This window comes from Lagenorhynchus albirostris, chromosome 3 (genome assembly GCF_949774975.1).
Source record: "Lagenorhynchus albirostris chromosome 3, mLagAlb1.1, whole genome shotgun sequence".
Classification (NCBI taxonomy): Eukaryota; Metazoa; Chordata; class Mammalia; order Artiodactyla; family Delphinidae; genus Lagenorhynchus; species Lagenorhynchus albirostris.
The window spans coordinates 76,349,308-76,373,131 of record NC_083097.1 but is presented as its reverse complement, the minus strand read 5'-3'; the positions used below and the strand labels follow the sequence as shown (position 1 = coordinate 76,373,131).

At 38.3% G+C, this 23,824-nt stretch overlaps 1 protein-coding gene across 8 annotated transcripts in view; it reads left to right on the top strand.

The window, feature by feature from the left end:
- MCTP1 (multiple C2 and transmembrane domain containing 1) overlaps positions 1-23,824 on the top strand; it is a 539,066-nt gene that overhangs the window by 184,119 nt on the left and 331,123 nt on the right. The window lies entirely within an intron of this gene.

Sequence of the window (23,824 nt, the reverse complement as noted above, 5' to 3'; positions counted from 1 at the left end):
TAGATCCATTTCGATCTGCCTTCTCCAGAGAGTCCACAAATTATGCTTGAAGTTCTTAGGTAATTTTCAAACCTTCTTGTTTCCTTAGGTCTCACAAACAAGAACTTGCTTCACGATGTTTTATACCCTCAGTGCTAGCACAGTGCCTAACACATAGTAGAGCCTCAGTAAGGCTTTCTGGCAAGATGGCTGGATGGACACATGAATGGATGATAGGGATAAACTGGGGCATATCCAGATCTGCTTCGAGTCATGACTCATGTACCTGAGACTGGATTGGGACCAGACTGTTACTGAGCTTGTGGGCACAAGGGAATGAAGTATGAGATGTAAAAGGATTTACCTCAGTTCATCTCATACTTCATCATCTGATGGTTTTCAGTGTGAAACTGACATGCCTATAAGTCATTTTTTGCCACAGACCTTTCCCACTGTATCATATTAGAGATTCTTTAATTACACTTAGGAACCATAATTGCTTTACTCCCTTGATTCAAAAGCTAAATTAAAGCAGATATATACATATATAATTAATATACATTATACATATGCAGAGAGAGAAATTAAGTAATAAAATTAAAAGGTCAAAATCAATGTGAATACCTAAAATTAATAAGAATTGTCAAAGTTTGACTATTTTAAAATTTCTTGGGGGAAACAATAAAAATTCAGAAGAACAATTGAAGCAGCATATCAAAGAAAAGAAAGGTATTTTAAAAATCATTTAAAAATGCTTATTTACAAAAGTATAGACTTCTTCCCATCTTGGAACAGAAGCTTTGTTTTTCCACAAAATTTCGTTAGAGAGCTCAAATAAGAGGCCTGAGAACCAAAGTTTATTTGGCATAATCAGTCAGTTGTAAAGGATGGTTTCCAAAATGAGGATGGTGACTAAGGGCTTGGGTTAGGAAATGCTGTAAATTTTAAGAGAGGGTATCAAGGTGGTTATTGTTTCAAGTTTTCCGGTGGGGGAAAACACAGAGAAAACTGCTCTACAAACATTTGATCAAAAATAAAATATATACAAGTTTTAGACAGTGGGAGCAATCTATTGTGAAATTTACGCATTTGTCCTTGACCCAAAGCAGTCATTAAAAACAAAAGAAAAGAATAAAAGTCCCAATCATCAAAAAATTTTTGGATGGATTTTCTTCTGCCTGGTCCTAAACACAATAGCATATGTTCACTGTTCAAGGGTGTTCTATTTTTTGGTGTACAGGTGCCTTGTGTTATTTGAAATGCATTTGATTCCCGTGGCTGTTTTCTGGAGGTGATTTTCCTACCTTAGAAATAGCATGTTCCAAGTCAGCAATCAGTGGAAAGTGTTAACCTGGCCAACAGTAGACCTGCATTCTACATCATAGAGTCTGGCCCTCAGGTTCAGCATCCCTCAAATGAAGGATTCATCCTGTAGCGCCTCTCGCATTTTCCAAAGACTAGGAATTATTACAGGATAGGATTCTTGTATTATTTTAATTTTTCTTTTAATTTTCAGTTCAGTGGTTGCTGTGAATTTTGAAATCAGTTCTGAAACTTCCAAGGTTATCTAGCCAAAGTGGCTAGAGAGCTTTTGCTAAGCCCATGCCTGGCGTTTGATAAGTGCTTATGCTATATATAGAGAGACAGACAGACAGACAGACACACCGCCACACACAAACACACAGTGAGGTTAGTCAGATAGATAATTAGTTAAATGAATGATGGATGGATGAATGAATATCTCATGGCAAATGTGTATTCTAAATGTGTAAATAACTACAAAGAATCATCCATACACAAGACATAAGAAGACTTTGTAGCATTATTACCTGTTTTAAATCATTGGTAAATTACATGGTATATTAATGTTCAAGAGTTTTTGAAAACTATATTGCAGTTCCAAAGATGTCTAGATTACTACCAGGAAACCACTGATATCAACAGGAATATGACTTCTTAGGTTGCTTTCAAGAGACAGTATTAAGGTGGTTATTGTTTCAAGTTTTCCAAGGGAGTAAAAAACAGAAAATTTTCCGGTAAAAATATTTGATCAAACACAACTAAATAGGGTCAAAAATATATGCAAGTTTGAGACAACGGAAACAAATCTATTGGAAAAATAGTTTTGTTCTTGGGTCCTACATGGCAGGTGCAAAGAGCAGAGGTCCCATTTGGGTGATATTTATATAACAGGCACTAATATAATTTTTTTAGAAATCAACTAAGGTCTGAAAACTATATTTGCTGCATTAAAAGACTTTCTTCGTTGTACCCGGACCTCTTCCTCATTGTCTATTATTTTTTGTAAGGTTTCATGAAAGATTGCTATTACATTTTCTATTTTAATTGAAGTTTTTAAATAAAAATTAAAGAAAAAGTTAACTAAAAACTAAACAGTTTTATCTAAAAGTACAGTGTTATTTTATCTAATAAGCCAAATTAGTTCAACATGCTGTACCACCTGTAAAGTTTCTGTGATTCCTTCCTTTACCTGAGCAGCATGTAATTCATATTCACAGACTTTTGGAATTAGAAGTTACCTTAAAATAAACTAGCTCAGCTCCTTTAATTTGCAAATGAAAAATATTCTGGCACAAGCAAATTAAATGACTTTTCCAAGGTTATATACACCCAGCTCCCAACAGAGCCAAGCTGGACCTGGAGTTCTAACATGCAACGCTGTAGTCTTTTTACTGTATCAATCAGTGAGAGCATCACTACCTGAATTTAGTAATCAAGTGGTGCATTGGATTTTCACTTCATATTAAAATTTTAATTGTGCACAGCATAAATCAACTTAAGTTTGTCCTAATTCCCTTTTGGACACTAAACAGTTTTTATCATATTTTTTTGGAAGGGCATTTTTTTACCCACAGATTCTCCATAGATGCTTTTCCTAACACCTGATAGTTTACCTTGATTCTATTCACTTGGCAACGCAAATGCATTTGTAATTACAGAGACGGGTCCACATTTAACCACTCGTGCACATCTAAAACTGGTTATATTTTCCACCCCCTCCAACTTTCCAGATCCTCAAAATAAATGCATTACATCAAACTGACAGAAATGCATAATGCAGAATGCAGAAATGCAGAAATGCAAACTCCATAAATGCAAATGCATAATGCAGAAATGCAGAAATGCAAACTCCATAAATGCGAATTATTGTATTGGGAGCAACATACACATCAATTCAAATCATTTAACCAAACAAATGGAAACAATTACTGAACAATGCTCTGTACTAATAACTGTACTTTTGTCATCGAAGTAGTGATGTGCTGCAAGTTCCCTGCCCCATTGCCTTGCTCCGTGGCTCCTTCAGAAGCTGGGCGGCCACACCCAGGCAGCAGCACTCAGGGTGCAGGGTTCTCTACCTCTCCAGGTGGAAGGTCCCCTTAGGAGATAGCCCAGGTACAGATGGCACCAGGTAATCTGGTCTACCCTCTTTCTTTTAGATGAGAACCAGCAAAGATTGTACCTGATTTGGCTTCTTATTTGCAACTGCAGTGGCAAGTGAGGAAGGGAGATTTTTTCCAGTGTGTTCTTTAGAATACTAGTTCTATGAAATCAGCATCCTATAATCAAATAACTTTGGGAAACATGGCATATTTTATTCCGTTTTGAATATTCATACTGGAGGCAAAAGGCAAACACTTTACAAGCTTGAAGTGGGGATAGTTTAATATTCTTTAACCCGGTATTTCCCAAATAAATCAGTTTTCAAAATATGACCTATTCAGATTGTGGAACACACTTGGGAAACACAAATTAGACATTTTCCTCACTGACTGTATGTCCTGGAAAGAGGGTGGTTTGGGAAATGTGAATTTGATGTTCCCTTGGGGTCTCTGTCCCTACAAGCCTCTCATAAAATGAGCTCAATACTGAGTGTAAGGATAATTTTGACTTTGAGATTTTTCATCTCATTCAATAATACTGTTCAATAGCACCCAAGATGCTGTTTCTCTGCGCTGGTTGGATCACAAAAGAAGAGCGGCTCAGAGCAGGGAGTGATAAACCTCTGAAGTGGGAGATGGAGAAAATTTCACAGAAATGCTCCTTAAGCTGCATCTGGAAGGACGTATTGGCATTTTCCCGGTGGATAAGGGCACAGGCACAGAGGCGTCCCTCAATGTAAGAGTTCAGGAAACTGGTTAAAAAAAAAAAAGTGTCTGGAGTCTGAGGTGGAAACGGGCGTGGCTGATGAACCAAGTCAACCCGGGTCAGCTCGTGCATGAAGTTCTTTCACTGCTATGCTGAGAAGCTTGGCCTTCACCTTGTAGGGCAGTGACTCTTCAACCAGATGGTGCATCAGATTCACCAGGAATCTTTTCCAAACTCTGTACCCTATGCCCAAGAGATTCTGGTTCATTAGGTTATGGGTAGAGCTCAAGAATGTAAATTTTGGGAAAAGCACCCAGGTGATTCTAATGTACACTCTAAGCTGATAAAACTTGGGGCGTCAAGAAATGGTGTTAAGGAGAGGGATGTTGTAATTGGAATTTTGAAGACTTTGAGGAGGAAAGGTTGAGAGGAATGTTCCCAAAGGCAGGGAAACCATTTGGAGGCTGTTACACCAATCTGAGCAAAAAACAACTAGGAAAACAAAGGCAGTGATGTGGGAGGCGCATGGGGGACCACAGATCTGGTCCAGATCTGATCCATAGTATTTGGTGGCTGACCAAATAACAGGTGTAAAAGGGAGTGTCTGGGTCCTTGGCTTGATGATGCTGACAACCAGGGCAGGAAACACTGAAGGGGATGCACCTGAGCTCCTGTTCATTCCTCACTCTTCTTCTTCCACCTACAGCTTTGCTACCGTGTGGCACGTCTAGCTTGCCTCCACTTCATAGTGCTGTCATCTTCTTCCATAACTTTTCAACCATTAGACCCTCTGTGCAACTGAGCACCTCCTTGTTGAAAAGATACCAGAGAAGTCCTGATCTGTTGGGAGAGCCGTCCTAGGACCAGGAGGGCACTTGAGGCATTTTGAGCACGGGAGTAACCATTTGGGAAGATGTACGTGAATGGCGGATCTTTGTAGGAGAATTCACAGAGCACCCTGTACTGTGAATCTAGTTGGGGCTGTGATCAGCCACTTCCCCACTCCATACTCAGTGAGGCTGAGGAAGCAGGGTTGGGTAAATGTGTAGAATAGTCACAAAATGCTTAATAAATAGGTACCCTCAGTCCTAAGTCAAGGGCTCCCAACCAAGCCTCAGCAGCAGAGAGAAGTTAAGCCATGAGTCTGGATGAAGAGAAAACTAATGAAGTGAGGAAGCTGAGATTCTGTTGAACAATCAAAGAATAGCTTTGGCAAGTGCCACGATGTGGGCCTCGACCCCACCTCTGCCCAAGGCTAAAAAGAATTAAGGGGCTCCTGGCGTGGGGCTTGGTGAACTTCCTGAGAAGTTCAGCTGTACAGTATAGCTGGGCCAGTGAAAAAGGTCCTGTGAGCTGTGATGTGAATGCAGGGTATTATGATGAGCTATAACAAGGAGCAGAAAAGGCCAGGTGGCACCAGGCTTGAGAGAGGCTCTCAATACATCCCATGAAAACAGGTGGTAAGTGGAGTCCAGACTTGGAGCTAGAAGACCCGGGTTCAAATCCAGACCCCACTATATACAGAATATGTGATTTTGAGAACATTATTTGACATCTCTGGGCTTCAGTTTCCAACTTCAAAACTGAGAATAAAAATACCTTCTTTGGAACTAGCTAGCGTAGGTTAGACATAGAGTGTAATGTGGGCCCCCTCCTGCTGTCAGTATTCCCACCTGATCAATGCCCGAGCCTTTTCGCAGTATCGTAATTGAAGCACACACTAGTCTAGTGGTCTGTGGAGCGATCAATTCACGTGAGACAGTCTTGGGCAAAAACTGAAAAAGCCTGTACTATGCAAGGTGAATTTGACAGGAGGGTGCTTGATTAGAATCTTGTTTACAAGCTCTTGTTTATATTTCCTCAGCCTTATGTAATTTGTTTTGTTCAGGATTGAACGGAACTAGGGTTAGAAGGATAGGACTTCATGTACTGCAGAACTGACAGGATGCTTCTTAATACTGATGTTACTGGAACATAAGAGCAACTAGTCAAACTATGTTTCTAGATGAGGTGAGGGGAATGGGGTCCATTGGTGCCTCCAGAACCAAAGCCAAAATATGCTTAGCATCCGTATGCCAACCGACCCCCGAGCACAACGCAGCACATACACGGCTGGGGGAGGCGGGAGAGACAGAGAGAAGGAAAATTGTAATGAATAGTCTCAAATTAGAGTCTCTGAGAAATCCAAGTGTTAAGAAACCTGTATATCAGTTAAACTTGTTTACGCTAAAGGAAGACTTGTTTTTCTCATGGACCTATTAAAATTTCTCTAGCAGTTTTTCTGTATAAAAATACTGGAAAAGAGTACAAATAGATGAACTTTCAGAAGTATGTATTTCTGCCCAAACTGATTTCTCAGAAGTTCAGCAGAGAAGTAAAATATAAAATTCACCTTTCATATGATTGCCAGATTTTAATAAAAATCTAGTAAATATTTTATTTAAGACAGTCTCATTTATGTGATCATGGATGTCTTTCTGAGTTTTAGATGCATTGGTCTGCACAGTGGCCACAATCCCATAGGGTGAAACTTCAAACCTAAAAGGGCCTGTGTAGTCACATGCGATTCACTGGTTGTTTCAGTGCATTCCTCTCCATGCATTCATTCAACGGTGCAGAAATATTTTTTGAGAGCCTTTGTGCCAGGTACTGTGGGGACACATTTAGCAGATAAAATGAACACAATGTATGCCAACAAGAGGCTTTAATCACTCTCACACATACCGAATTATAAGCTGTACTGAGTGACATTAGATAAAATAGGTGATGATAGAGTATAATAGGCGAAGTTAATTTAGATTATGGGCTCAGGGAAGTTGACTCTGAGAAAATGACTTTTAAGCTGAGACTAGAGATGTGTAGAATTAATTTTGGTTTCCCATGAGCTTTAAAAAATTTTTATTTTATAGTGGAGTATAGTTGATTAACAATGTTGTGTTAGTTTCAGGTGTACAGCAAAAGAGATTCAGTTGGACATATACATGTATCTATTCTTTTTCAAATTCTTTTCCCTTTTAGGTTATTACAGAATGTCTAGCAGAGTTCCCTGGGCTATACAGTAGGTCTTTGTTGGTTATCTATTTTGTATACAGTAGTGTGTACATGTCAATCCCAAACTCCCAATTTATCCCTCCCCGACACCTTTCCCCTTCAGTAACCATAAGTTTTTTTTTCCAAGTCTGTGGGTCTGTTTCTTGTTTGTAAATAAGTTCATTTTTGTCATTTTTTTTAAGATTCCACATTTAAGTGATAGCATGTGATATTTGTCTTTCTCTGTCTGCCTTACTTCACTTATGATAATCTCCAGGTCCAGCCATGTTACTGCCAATGGCATTATTTCATTCTTTTTAATGGTTAATATTCTATTGTATATATGTGCCACATCTTCTTTATCCATTCCTCTGTCGATGGATGTTTAGGTTGCTTCCATGTCTTGACTATTGTAAACAGCACTGCAGTGAACATTGGGGTGCAGGTATCCTTTTGAACCATGATTTTCTCTGGATATGTGCCCAGGAATGGGATTGCAGGATCATATGATAGCTCTAGTTTTAGTTTTTTAAGGAACCTCCATACTGTTCTCCATAGCGGCTGTATCAATTTACATTCGTGCACCAACAGTGCAAGAGGGTTCCCTTTTCTCCACACCCTCTCCAGCATTTATTAATTGTAGACTTTTTGATGATGGCCATTCTGACTGGTGTGATTTTTAAGTGTGTGAGGATAAGAGAAAACTATGTTAGGTACCCAGCACAGTATTTGGTCCAAAAGATTTCCGGGAGATTCAGATCCACTCTGTCTCCTAATCGATGAATATCAAGCCAGACTCTAGAGACCAGCTGGTGGGCTACACATGCTGCCATCAGTTCTGGCAGTAAGTCCCAGGTTATCTGTGGACCCACTTGACTCCACAGCCTTTCTGATTAGCCTTCACTGAGCCTATTCTCTGCACGAATTTCTGCACAAATCTTCTTTACTCAACATTTCTCTGCAGAGATGAGCACCCTGTTTCTCCCTTCCCCTGCATTCCAGTTCATCCAGTTTGGCTGTGGTTCTCTGTCTCCTCTCCTTGAGTATACGTTCATCTCCTGGAACCCCAGCCCCATGGAACTTCCCTTGAGCCAAGACGTTGCCATGTTCCCAATGAGGATTGTCAGCCTGTTGTCCCTCCACCCCCTGGACCGCCTTAACCAGGTCATACCCTTCCAATGCAGTCCATAGTTGCATAGTTAAAATCAGAATGAGCCTCATCTGCCCCCTAGACTTTGTGGTTCCTGCTTCTGCATTGACTCCTGGGGGGATGGGACTAATGCTACATGAGTTCACCAAGCCACAGCCCAGGCCTGCCTTTCCTCTCACCCACAGCCAGCCTTCCCTTGATGATCCTGCCTCGAACACAGCCCAAACCCTGTGCATAACTGGTGAGATCTGAGTTGCTCCCTGGGCGCAGCAGTACAGGACAACTCCCAAGGCAGAGGGGATGGTAGCAGTGCTTCTATTGGGATCAGACCACAGTGGGCTTGCCTGAGGAGAATGATGCCATCCTCTGGAGTGGGCTTGAGTGGACTGGGTTTGAATTCATTGTCAGAGGATCCAAGAGTAATTATGAAGTAACCAGAGTTACTGTGGAGGCTGGGAGGTTTGGAGCTCCCTAAAGGTATTCCCCAATCAGCACTGCAGGATTGGAGTCCCCCTAACAGAGGAGAAAGGAACTAGAGGAGGCTGGAGCACTCCTTGCTGCCCAAAGTCATCAAAGGGCCGGGCACTGCAGCAGCAGAGAGAGCAAGCGCGTTTCCAAAAGCATTGCTTCAGCACCTGTTCTCTCCTCGGGCGAGATGCACAGCTGGGTTTCAGAATATCACCAGAGCAGCTGGCTTGTGACCATAGACCCTAGTGGGCCTTTCATGGATGAGGTGTTGGCAGATGTGTAAGAAGACAACTTAGATGCTGATTGAAGAGTGCTTTGATGTGGGTATAAAAATGACAGGCTCCACCACAGAGAACAGGAAGACAGTTCTGCCTCTCTTTGTGGTTTCTGAGGTTTGTGGTTTTAAGGCTACTGGGACCACTTACAGGAAACGTTGTTCTTTTGTTTTTCTGTCTGAAACACCCGCAACAGTGAAGAGCCAAAAGGCAGGGGCCTCCAGGAAGAGCACACTTTGAAAAAGGATGCCTTTGCTGTTCTTACACGTGTTTCCTATTTCCAGCTATTTCCAGATACAGACATAGACACGCATATCAGATTCTACCCTTGCAGGTAAGGCACCTGGCTGTGTCATCAAAATGTAGCATATTTCCATATATTTTATTCTATTTTTGTTAAAAAAAAACGCCTATGCTTTCAAGCCTGGGTTGACCAAGGGCAGGTCCTTATTAACAGCTCCTTTGTTGTTTAATGTGATCAGCTTGATTTCTGCATGGAAGACCCCACAAAGCCAGTGAAAACTGTGATCTGCAAAGTTAGGAATGCATGAAAATGCTTATGCTATGTGGACTTCTAAATGATTTTATGCTCAGTTTCTGCTATATCTGTTTCTATTCAGTGACCTACCAAAAATATGGCAGAGCTCTTGCTATTGCCTTAATACATTCTCCGTCACACCACCCCTTTCTTTCTGAGCAATCATAGTGGGCGATGAGAAAAATAGGACACGTTTGAGAGAAAATGGGTGGCTATACAAAAGACAAGTACATTTCTTTAGCTGTCAAAATTAGCTATGAAAATTAAGATTGAGAACATCTGTCTTAATTATGTATGTAGCACAGACTGTTCTGTTGTTTCACAGTCTCTCTCAGAAAAAAAAAAGAAAGAAAAGTTACCTGCTAGTCTCTCATGATCTTCTCCTAAGTCTAATTTGCTTTTGGCTATAAAATGCTACTGTTGATATTAAATAATGTTCTTGTGTGCAAATATGTAAAATTTTTACAATTCCTTTTGCAGACCCTGTATTGTAAGGTTGGAAAGGACAGACTAAATACAGTAATCATAAATTTCAAAATAGAAATGACTACCAAAGTGTGTTAGCTCGGTGTTTAATTAGGCATAGAAGCTTTATTTTTTGACCCAGTTGTGAAAACCATACTAATGCAAACTGATATCAAGAAAGCTGCTGGGAATAGCAAAGGAAATGGAAGTGAACTAAGTAGAAAACAGATCCTGACCCACCAGGCAGTTGAAGGCTTGATATATTTACCATTCACTAAATGTCCTCAGAGTACTAGACACCACAGAAAACCCATAAATCTGCTAGGGCCTGTGCACCTGCCACCAGCCACTGAGGCTGTTGACATATTAAACTACAACCCTCCTGTTTTTGTGTTTCCTTTATTTTCCTTTTTAAGAATGATTGTGGCCAAATTCCTATATTTACTGTCCCTTAGAATTAGACGTTTATTTTCCTCTTCTGTCAACATTCCTTCTCTCTCTCTCCCCTCTCCCTTGCCTTTTCCTGTCCGCTTGCTGTGAATTAAATCTATTTTCTCTGGTTGGGTATTTCTTAGGGGGAAACCTACCCAAGATATTATCTCTGTCTTTGAGAAGCTTACTGTCAAATGTGGCTCAGTTCACTTTCTAGTCTTGCTGAATGTATTTTTCATTTTAACTTGATTTGAATATAATAATAATAAATTTAATAGAATAATTACCTCTTTTTTCTGTATCAAAAAAGAAAGATCTTATTGAAAGATTGAATTAATTAAATGATTTATGTTTTAAATTGAGGTTAAGAAATAGATTGTTTAGTTTATTATAACAATATATATTTAAAATACTTAAAAATATATGTAAATATATTTCATAGGTTAATAATAAATATACCTTAACTTATTTTTGCATAACAATTTTATTTTTCAGCAAGTTATCAATTTATATATTATTTGAAGATCCTTTTGAATTTTCTGTAGAGAAAATCTGTGAATGATGTCACTTTTATTTCTTCCTTTCCAAATCATATATTTTGTATTTTGTTTTCATCTTCACTGCTGTGATCAGGACTTCGGTAAAACATTGAGTTGAAGTGATGGTAGTGGGTATCCTGTCTTTCTTGCAATCTGAAAGGGAAAGATTTAATTTTTACCATAAATAACAATGATATGTGTTAATTACTTTTATCAGATTAAGAGATTTGCTGGCTTGCTAGGATTTTTTAAATTATTAGACATTAAATTTTATGAAATGTTTTTCCTATATCTTTTGAGATGATCATATGAATTTTGCCTTTAATTTCCTAATTGGTGAATTATATTAATTGGATCTCTGATAGTGACCCACTTTCAAATTCATAGAATAAGCCCATCTTGGTCATAATATTTTATCTTTAATATACATTGCTGGATTTAGTTTACTAATATTTTGTTTGGAATTTTTGCATATACATTTGTGAGTGAAATTGGCCATATTTTTTTCTTTCTTGCAATTGCCTTGTCAAATTTTGGCATTAACTTATTGGCCTCAAAGAGTTGATAATTTTTTTTTATACTCTGGTATAATCTGTATAACACTGAAATGATTTTTTAGATATAGGAAGATTTTAATTATGGATAACATTTGTTAAATAGTTTTAGTTATGTTCAAGTTTTCTAGCCCTTGAATTAGTTTTAATAGATGATAGTTTTAGATATAAGTCCATTTTATGTAAACTTCAAAATAATTGACAAAATTTATGTATTGTTTTATTTTGTGGGAAATGCAGAAGCAGTAAGGACTTTTAAGCAGAAAAATGGCACAGTATTCAGAGATGTTACGCAAGATGAGCTGCATCAGGATTGAAAACCTGTAACTCTTTATTGGTCAGAAATTTAAATGGCAACTGTTAAAGTCATGTTTGAAATAGTCATACTCAGCTTCATCAACATCTCAACCATTAACAAAATGATTGAATCTGTTGCTCACTTTTAACTCTGTAAGATTTCCTATAAGATGTTTGCCTGTTCGTTTATTAAATGTCCAGTCATACTTTAAAGGAAAGTTCTGTGGGTAGTTCTATATTCCATTCTTATACGTCATACTAGTGTACGTATGGGCCTTTGTATATGGCTCTAACTCAAAGTTTCTCTGAGTTCATTGAACCTCTGGTGGGCCTCAAACGTTCTCCACATGGACTGAGAACTCATCCAAAATGCCAAATTATTGTATTTGGTCTTAGGGTCAAATGACATTCATTCTTATGTACACATATAGGATATTTACTAGTACCCCACTGAGTGATTTATTGATTACTAAAATTTGGTATTTATTAATAAATGTAACATCATACAGATTCTAGGGATACAAAATCAGTAGAATCCGAGGAAGTCCAGTTGTCACACCACAACTGGCAGCATTGTGTAGCTCCTATTGCGTACACACATAAAGAGTCAGAATCTTCACAGATTTCTGGATTAAGGGTTGTTAACAGTGTATTATTAGTGCCATTTTTAGGTGATCATGTCTCTCAGTTGCAGCTATTTTTATGGAAACTATCGTCAGTTTTGCTTCACTATTAATTCCATTTGCTGTGGATTTTCTGAATAACCTTACAGTATGTAGATTGCACATATATATGTGTGTATATATATACAAACAGTTGTTTGGGAGCCACTAATTCCAATGGTCAGACCTTAAGGCACATGTTGTAGTTTGAATATGAATAATTCATACATTTAGTACTAAAGCAGATGTTTACACAGTTTGATTAGTTGTGAGGTTTCATTGTTATCACAGTCTTTCTTACACCCCCGTCTCCCTGTCTCCCACTGGAAAACGGAAAATGGTGGGGTAGGGTGGCTGTGGGGTTGTTTACTTGTTATAATTGGGCTGAGATAACCACCTTTTCTGGATTACTCATTAGAGGACTCCAGGGGTAAACATTCTATGATAAAACATGAAGCAGTCATGAGTGAACATCCTGCATCGAAAATTCTTTTCTATTGTCTCTTAAGAAATACAGACTAAATGAACATTTCCTTGTTTCCTATTTCCAGAAGGGAGGCTTCTTCTGGAATTAACTTCTCTGCTAATGTATAATCTTTTGGCAGAGAAGGTGAGAATCTTGCAGCTTAGTATTTCTTTAAAAGAATGAATGGCCACATCGGCACCACTGACGAGTTTGCTGTAATAGAAACAGTTCACAGAAAGGAGAGTACAGTGAAAGGGAAATGGAAACAAAAATGAAAATCGGAAGATCCCTGAGCTCTGGTGTTTGAAGGTCGGAGGTCAGCTTTCCCAGTGCAGTGCTCTTCTACAGGGTCACCCACACGCATGTCCTCTTTGTTCATCTGTGAATGTTGAATCCATCATTTCTCTATGGACATTGGGGAAACTTGTTTTGAAAATTACGCAAGGAAAGTTCCTTTTCAAAGATCAATTCCTAGACTCAGAAATAATAAAACATTGTCCTGACAATCACCGTCATTTGCAGTGCATATTAGGATATATTTCTGCATGCCTATTTGAATGTGCTTGGATTTTTCTGGCTTAGAGAGAACTTGTAATTACAAAAATTAAATAATGCAATTGCCAGAAAGATCCGTGGGGACTGTTCGGGTTTTTTTGACCTGTCTTATGCTGAAGGGACTCTCAGGTGCGTTCAGAATACCAGCCTCTCATTCATGTTCCTGCTGCTTATCTGATTTCCACATCTATAAAGGAAGCTGGATCTTAGCACGGGGAGGGAACTTTGAAGCTCTTTTCTTGTATCTTAAATCTTAGCATGGGGAGGGAACTTTGAAGCTCTTTTCTTGTATCTTAAACTGGAGTGCATGCTACTCTGAACCTAGAGATAGATATACTACCAACCAAGAGTTGAAAGTCAGAATAAGTTTTGGACCCAAATAAGCTAGAGTACATCAAGGCATTAACTGTGGTGGGTTTTCCCAGCATCTGTTTTTTTTTTTTTAAATCAAAATATATACTCTTCAATAAAAAACATAAAGGTCACTCGTGGATTCTCTAAGATCTTGCTTGAGTAAAATTTTTAATACTATAAACACATCGGAGGCTGAAAAAAATCAGTTAGTGTAAAAAATAAATAATAGTAAATGCTGTGACCAGACCCCATTCATTGATCACATTGATGGAAACGGTCATTCTTGAATCCAAATCTCATGTCTGTTGATTGCTTTGCTTCCCATTTTAACTATGAACTTGCTAACTACTAATTGGGGCAAGTAACATAAACTCTCTTAACGTCAGGTTCCTTATTAGAAAACAGGGTGAGTATAGTGAGGAAGACCACAGGCTCTGGAGTTCACCTGCAATTGTAGCCCAGTCTCCTGCCCCTCAATTGCAGCTGCTTAATCCGAGGCACGTTGGCCTCTGTATGACTCAGTGTCCTCGTGTGTCAAACGTTGATCACCATAAAACAGCCTCCTGTGAGTTTCAAATGGGACAGTGAATGCCAAGCACTTAACACCGTGCCTTCCACAAAGAAAGCATTCAATAAATATTCGTTATTAAAAACAACCTTGAAGAGGATTTGTGGAAATACGTTGGTCGTGCATTGGAAGCAAAAAGGCCACGTATAAAGGCAGACCAAGGGAATCTTTTACCATTATGACTTTGAAAACCTACTTCCATTTGTAAGAATTCTCTCATTTTTTCCCCTGATTTATCTGTTTCATCAATAGTTGTTCCGCCTTTGATTCATCAGCCCACACTTTTTTAGTCTTTTCTTTTGCCGTATTTGGCATAAAAGGGGAAAAGAAAGATGTCAGAGAGTCATTGTGGCTGTATTTATATCAGCCCAACTTCCATGACTGGCATGTTCCCATCATTTCCCAATGGCGTTGCCAGATGATCAAAGACCTTACTGACCTTTTGCTGGGAATTAAGAGTACGGAAACAAGCATAGGTTAAGGATAGAGTCTTCTTTAAAATCTGTTTTAGTATATCATCTGGAATTCTGCATAGAACAAAGTCATTTTGGATAGACCCAGAAACTACCAACAGAGGGCAATGACTTTGATATACCTGCAGATGTGGCAGTGTTTTTTTTTTTTACTTTTTTCATCCTTCTGAGTTTAGCAGTAAATTATGCTCTGCAAGGCTCTTTATTAGAAGTTAGGTTGCATTTTCCAACAAATAATTTTATGACTAATGAAAAACGTGCTAGAAGTCGGAAGCTCACAAGCCTGCTTAACCCACCGATTATTAAATGTATGTTGGTGAGGGTCTCACGGCTCTGCAGAAGCTGGTCACCCAGAATGCCAGAGGTGCCCTGCTGCATGGGATGGGTTCTTCCCTCCTTCGCTTCCATTTGGTAGCAGGCAGATTAGGTGCCCCTCTAGCTTCAGGAACCTGGAATAGATGTTCCAAAGAGACAGAGATGAGAAAGGGGAGAGGAGTGTGCCTGATGGCTCTAGAAACCAAGGAGTGAGAGAACGGGTCAAGTATAAGCAGAGAAGAGCCAGGGGCTAAGGACCCGTGGCCTGCAAAGCATACTTCTTGTTTCCAAACCAACCCCTTGAAGGTCTGTTTTCTGTCCCAACAAAGATCCTAGGGTTGAGCTACATACTTCCTATTCCACTGCCCTCAATTTTTTTGCTTTTGACTATGATTTCTGTACATCTTGGGTTCACACAATAGAATAGTCTCTCTCTCAATTTCCCTTCTCCTTTGCCTTTTGAGAAAGTGTGAGGGATTTTAGTCCAAGTGATAAAAGAAAGCTGACTAGAAATAAAGTATTCTTATTATGCTTAGGCTTCCCGCACCCCATACCGTGACTACTATCACCACTCTCCACATCTTCTCTTTCTCACCTCTCCTCTCCTTTTCACTTCAACCTGCTGGAGACAAGCTTCCAATAATAAAACTTAGGGCAGACAATGGACTCAACTGAGATTTCTGCAACTTTTCAGAGAATAGCCTTAACGCAGCTCTTTCATGCATATGGTGACAAGCACGTTTCTGAGCCCCTGGATCCCAGTGAAGATGGTGGCCCTAGACCCGAGGGGCTAAGATAGGAGCTGGAGATGTTGTTGAGTGGACCAGACTGAGGTCAAAGAACTATGCATTTTTTATGAAAAGAGCATCAAAGATACTAGAGCGTATTGCTCTCCTGATTCCCTGAAAACTTTCTTTGGAGTCATCCCTAGGGTGAAGTAAAAGGAGGAATAAATTGTCCCTGGTGGCAGGAAGCTCTGCAACAACAAGAGGCATGAGGAGCGAAGGGAACATTTCCACAATCTTCTCTACATGGAAATCTTTTATCCCCACCCTTGCATTTATTTTTATTTACATCTACCTTGCAGTAGTGTATTTTAAGTTTGAATAAGGCTTAACAGTTTCCAAAGTACTTTCCCAAACAGTATTTCATTTGAACCTCATAATAGTTGTAAGGTGGGCAGAGGAGGTCTCAAGAGCCCTATTTTATCGAAGAAAAAAAAGTCCAGAAAGACTGAGTTACCAAAGGTCATGTACAGAGTGTGCAGTACAGATCTGGGCCTGAAATTCAATTATTCATTCACTGTTTTCCCTTCACATTAGAATTCTTCCTCATAGTACTGATCTTGACTCATGGGATTAGCAAAAATACAGTAATATGAAAAAACAGTAAATTTAAATGTTTTGCATCTCATGAAAATCTTTACAAGTAAAATCTGAACAATGCAACAGATTATACTAAAGCAGGAATGTGTTTTCCTTCAGTAATTCTTCTTTAACATTGTACTATTATATTAAATTCTATTTCTAAGGATCAACCATAAATATAATTTATGTATTTGAATTATTCAGAAGAGATTTAACAGAATAAGAGAAAAGAGCTGAAGCTAATTCATTCTATTAAAATACAAATGGTAAATGAAAGGCTGTAAAAATTGCTGGGTTGAAAATGATTTCACTGTGAACGCTGATTTATCTCGAAAAGCCTGGTTTTACTCTGTAACTTAAACGAACACAGTTAGTAGAAATCAAGTTACTCTTTTATTATAAACAAGCCTGTAGTCATTGGAAGAAATCCCATGAAATAGAGTGGACAATAAATGTTGTTCAGGGATGATTATCTAGTTTATTATAGTTGATTTACAATGTTGCATTAGTTTCAGATATCTATATATATCTATACCTATCTATATATCTATATCTTTTTCAGATTATTTTCCCCTATAGGTTAGTATATAACATTGAGTATAGTTCCCTGTGTTATACAGTAGGTCCTTGTTGGTTATCGCTTTTATATATAGAAGTGTGTGTATCTGTTAATCCTAAACTCCTGATATATCCCTCCTTGCTTTCACCTTTGGTAACCATAAGTTTGTTTTCTATGTCTGTGGTTCTATTTCTGTTTTGTAAATAAGTTCATTTGTCTTTTTTTGTTTGTTTTTAGATTCCACATATAAGTGATATCCTTACTTCACTTAGTATGATAATCTCTAGGTCCATTCATGTTGCTGCAAATGGCATTATTTCACTCTTTTTTATGCCTGAGTGATATTCCATTGTCTGTATATATAACATATTCTTTATCCATTCACCTGTTGATGGACACTTAGGTTACTTCCATGTCTTGCCTATTGTAAATAGTGCTGCTATGAACATTTGGGTGCATGTATCTTTTCAAATTATTTTCTCCGTATAAATGCCCAGGAGTGGGATTGCAGGGTCTATGATAGCTCTATTTTTAGTAAGGAACCTCCATAGTGGCTGTACCAAATTACATTCCCACCAACAGTGTAGGAACGTTCCTTTTTCTCCACACCCTCTCCAGCATTTATTATTTATAGACTTGTTGATGGTGGCCATTCTGACTGGAGTGATCACCCCACTCACCATTAAGGAACAAATAGACTAAATGCTAGGAAAAAAATTACACCCACAGCATGAATAAATCCTTGATAATTCACTTAAGTAGGAAAATTATATCCATTTTTGATATTTTAAAATGTTATTTTGATAACGCACATTTTACCTAGATTATATACTTCAAAACCTTAGGTAAGAAACCCTGAAATATAACTACAAAATTACTGATAGTTTACCTACCATGATCTGATTTTCCCCAGCACCTTTTTCTTAAATGTGTTTCTATCTGCACTTCTGTAAAGTTTCATGTTAAAAAGACATGCCTGCAATGAGAGAATTTGAAAATGCATTAATGAAATTTTAAGTATAAGCATTCTTCAAGTGTATGTATTAAGAACTAATAATTCCCTTCATCTGCATTCCCTTCCCTTCATCAGCATTAAATATGTGAAAACTCAAGTTAACAAAGAAATTAATATATTCACAATTTCATGTAATATTCCAAGTCATGTACAATTTACTTCCACTCTTTTGCTGGGTAACACTGACTTTTGTATTTTGATTGATGTCAAATATACACCATGAAATATGTAGTGTGTATAATATGTGGATAAATATTCACATAGACATTTATTTTCATTTCTATTTCACATAATTTATATTGCATTAAATTTGGTGTGTACAAACGTAAGGTAGATAGCTAGTGGGAAGCAGCCGCGTAGCACAGGGAGATCAGCTCGGTGCTTTGTGACCGCCTGGAGGGGTGGGATGGGGAGGTGGGAGGGAGGGAGACGCAAGAGGGAAAAGATATGGGAACATATATATATGTACAACTGATTCACTTTGTTATAAAGCAGAAACTAACACACCATTGTAAAGCAATTATACCCCAATAAAGATGTTAAAAAATAAATAAAAAATAAATAAGTTGGTGTGTAACATATTAACCTTGTCATCAAAATATTAATTTTTATTATAGACAATGATAATAGCTACTGTTTATTCATTGCTTATAAGCCAGGCACTGCCCTAGCTTCTTTTCGTATATTGCTTCTAGTTATCTCCCAAACCCTGCCCAGTAGACACTATTGATCCTACTTTACAAGTGAGGACACTGAGGGAAGTCTAGTGATTTTAAGTAACTTACTGAAGGGGATACAACTAGTATGTGGCAGAGACAAGATTTAAACCTACATCTGTCAGTCTCCAAAGCCAGTGCCTTTTCCATCACACTACACTGCTTCTTAGGAACATGCAAAAAGGCATGATAAACTAATACTGCCCATGAGATGATAGCCATTCTGACCAGTGTGAGGTGATACCTCATTGTAGTTTTGATTTACATTTCTCTAATAATTAGTGATGTTGAGCATCTTTTCATGTGTCTGTTGGACATCTGTATGTCTCTTTGGAGGAATGTCTATTTAGGTCTTCTGCACATTTTTTGATTGTTTTTTTTTTTTTTGATATTGAGCTGTATGAGCTCTTTGTATATTTTAGATACTAATCCTTGTTGGTTCCATCGTTTGCAGATTATTTTCTCCCATTCTGTAGGCTGTCTTTTTGTTTTGTTTATGGTTTCCTTTGCTGTGCAAAAGCTTTTAAGTTTAATTAGATCCCATTTGTTTGTTTTTTCTTTTATTTCCATTACTCTAGGAGATGGATCCAAAAGAATATTGCTGCGATTTATGTCAGAGAGTGTTTTGCCTATGTTTTCCTTTAAGAATTTTATACTATCCAGCCTTACACTTAGGTCTTTAATCCATTTTGAGTTTATTTTGTATATCATGTTAGAGAATGTTCTAATTTCATTCTCTTACATGTAGGTGTCCAGTTTTCTCAGCACCACTTATTGAAGAGACCGTCTTTTCTCCACCATATTCTTGCCTCCTTTGTCATAGATAATTGACCGTAGGTGCATGGGTTTATTACTGGACTCTCTATCCTGTTCCATTGATCTCTATTTCTGTTTTTGTGCCAGTACTATAGTGTCTTTATTACCGTAGCTTTGTAGTATAGTCTGAAGTCCATTCCATTCTTCACAAGGATCTCTTGTGTTTTCATACAAATTTTAAAGTTTTTTGTTCTAGTTCTGTGGAAAATGCCATTGGTACTTTGATAGGGATTGTAGATTGTGTTGGGTAATATGGTCATTTTAACAATATTGATACTTCTAATCCAAGAACAGGGTATATCTTTCCATCTGCTTGTGTTGACTTCAGTTTCTTTCATCAGCATCTTACAGTCTTCAGAGTACAGGTCTTTTGCCTCCTTAGGTAGGCTTATTCCTAGGTATTTTATTCTTTTTGTTGTGATTGTAAATGGGATTGTTTCCTTAATTTCTCTTTCTTATATTTTCTTGTTAATGTATAGAAATGGAACAGGTTCCTATACATTAATTTTGCACCCTGCAACTTTACTGAATTCATTCATGAGCTCTAGTTTTCTGGTAGTGTCTTTAGGGTTTCAATGTATAGTATCATGTCATCTGCAAACAGTGACAGTTTTACTTCTTCCTTTCTGATTTAAATTCCTTTTATTTATTTTTCTTCTCTGATTGCTATGGCTAGGACTTCCCAAACTGGGTTGAATAAAAGTGGTGAGAGTGGGCATTGTTGTCTTGTTCCTGATCTTAGAGGGAATGCTTTCAGCTTTTCACCATTGAGTACGATGTTAGCTGTGGGTTTGTCATATATGGCTTTTATTATGTTGAGATATGTTCCCTCTGTGCCCACTTTCTGATGACTAAAGGAATGCTGGCAGAGAAATCTTGAGCTAGGCAATGGGTGGTCATCTCAGCAGGTGGGTAGACTCACTGTCACAGAATTGGATGACTGCTGGGGATCCACCCTGCATATTTGGATTCATGTGCTAGGCTATAGTTGCTAAGTAACTGGGGATTCTATAGGATTTCTGTCTTTGAGAATCTGGGGTACTGAGAAGGTACAGAGCCTCACGCCTGGGATGAGATTGGATAAGATGAGGGTACAAGGCATGCTTTGTCTGAAGCAATTAGCCCAGAGTCCAGTTCCTGTTACCATAGTTTTAAAAAAAGACAGTGGAATGCTGATTTGATGCATGTTTATGTTTCTTAGAGCCGCTCTAGCACAAAATAAATGGTTTAAGCAACAGAAATTTATCATCTCACAGGTCCGAGACTTGGAAGTCTGAGATCAAGGTGTCAGCAGAGGCATGCTCCTTCTCAAATCACTAGGGAAGGCTCTGTTTAGGCCTCTCTCCTTGATTCTGGTAGTTCCTTGGCTTGTGTCAGCATAACTCCAGCCTTCACATGGTGTTCTCCTTGTGTGTGTCTCTGTGTCTGAATTCCCCCCTTTTTGGTTGCCAGATAAAATACAAGAATCCCAGCTAAATTAGAATTTCAGATAAACAACAAATGTCCCTTTTTAGTATAAGTATTTCCCAAATGTTGCACAGGAAATGCTTATACCAGAATATTATTTATTTATCTGAATTATTTATTTGAAATTCCAGTTTTGCTGGGCATCCTACTTTTTTCCCTAAATCTGGCACCTGCCTAAATATCATATTGCTTGTGTCTTTTTCAGCTGTAAATGAGAATTTAACCCTAATTCTATGGGACAGCATGTCTCCCTGATGTTTCTTTGGTGGCATAAGGACTTCCACATCATCTAGGTGGCTGCCAAAGAGTTCTTGGGGGAGAGGGTCACCTGGAGCTGTGCTTACTCTCCATCTCCCTGAGGGCCTAAAGAGGAAACACTGAAGATGTTTTTCAAATGTTTATTTTGAACTTGAATATTCTTTCTTTATACTATATTTAATCAGATTTTGATCCATGTGACTTAGGGGAGAAGACAGGGTGAGAAGGGAGCTTTTTTAACATGCCAGCCATGGCTAAGCTACCTTGTCCATTTTCAGGTGGGATTAGGTGAAGGGAGGTTTATTCTTTTTGGTTCTTTTGTTCTACTTGGTCCTAGAGCTGCTGTTGATTTGATGATTTTGAAAATAGCATCTTTGTGCATTATGATAAAGGACATCATCATTAGATAATGATTAATGAATTGTTGAAAATCAGAAGATTGATAAGTGTGGTAATAAATTTCTTTTTACCGGGAGAATTATTTAAATATAGAAGAGATTACCACCCTCCTCGGAGTCCAGTCTTTTCATAACCACTATTCTGCATTTTAGCCTTTTTAGTTTTGGGGCCTCTGAGTGCAATTTTATCCTTCTTTCTCTTTCTCATGTTGTATTATTTCATTTATTTAAATGAATTTAGTGTAAGTTTTTAGCCTTTATCATATTCCAAATTTTTATTTGTTCACCTGAGGTCTCTGCTTCAACAAACTTTGCTCTTATTAGAGGACAGTAATACAAACCTCAAAAGCATTTTGGCACCGACTCTGAGGTTGTTTTTCTTGAATGAGAGGCAAATGTTATGAAACTTAATGGGAAGTGCTAACTCCAGAAGTGTCTTGCTGACATTTATTTATTTTGCCCAGAAATGAGCTAATGTCGAGACTCAGCATTATGAGCTCCTCACACTTGAGCTTGGTGAGGAAGGTAAGACTCTGAGGGCTCAGTTGCATCATTCTTTAGTTAAAGATGATGCCATTAAAGAAATTAGAGGTGTGAGAGCAAAACAGCTAATGCCCAAACTTGGGAAGCTTTGCCACCAGTGCCTTTTAGAATTCAGTATGTCCAGATACACACAAAGATTTTCCATTAGTGCCACTTCCTGGCTATACACATTTCTCTCCCAGTGCCTAGGATAAAGTTCCTTGGAAGTAGACGCAAGCAACCACCCATTAAGAGCTCTTTGCTCTAAAATTTGACTTCCTGTTTTCTGCAAGGAGGAAGATGATAGCATTGATCCTTTATCACTCTTCCTCCCTCCAAATCTCCTGCCCTTTGCTGATGGCGAAGCAAACTGCAGAACTCTCTTAGCGGTTGTAACTTGCTGTAACAAATTCCTCAGTTTTCCTCAACTGAGGAAACTCTGAATTGGGCCCTTCAGGCATTCAGCCAGCAGCCATGCAACACCCATGAGCTTTGCCTTCAGACCAGCAAATCTAGTACATGGGCATCTTCTTCCCAACCATTTCTTTGGCGTTACCTTAGCTGCTTAGTAAGTGGGGAATTAATATGTTGTTGGCCAGTGGTGAACTCTTACTTCTGATGATGATTTATCTAAGCTTCTTATCTTCCCTCAAGGGAGGCAAGTGACATTTTGACTAGATTCTGTAACAATATTTATTATGATTATTTGGTAGTCTCTGCATGACAACAGTGGGCATAAATTCTTTATGAAATTAATCCCAGTGACAAAGGATTTATTTTATAATGATCTGTGTCTTTTCTTCCATGGGGTGTAAATTCTAGTAAATATTAAAGCATTCAAAATAATATTTTTTTCTAAAACTTTTCATATGAACCATATGTTACACTTTTTTTTTTGCCATCTTTAATTTACGGCAACAATTACAACTAATGGCTGACAAAGGTTAAGAGCACATCAGTAAAGTACTCACATTCTGGCTCCTAAATAATCTATTTTTCTCAAAGCACCAAGTTCTCTTCCTTTGTCTGATGTTCTGGAAAGAGAGGAGAGGCAATTATGCTGCAGTTACGTTCGTTGGTTTGTGTTATTCAAGCACAAAGACGATAAGCTCCCTGTACTTAACATATTTTAAATGCAGACATGCTTAATATCTCATTATGTTACTGCAGTACCAAATTTATGAGTTTCCTAATGGTTTGGGAGCCATGTCTTAATCCATGTTTGTGTATCTATTCCCTAATGGATGGGTGGACGGATGGAAGCGAGAGGTAGGGGGCGGGATAAAGAGGGATAGAGGATGAGCAGGATTTTTGGTAATCAGAATCCGTATTCCTCAGAAATAATGACATGAATTTCTTGACTCAGTGTCGGACTACAAAAACGCCACCATTGTTCATTTTGTAGGAGGTACAGTGTTTTCATAGGAGGAAAGGAGAACGCAATGGTGATGGCCTTTTATTTTCCTTATTCTTTCA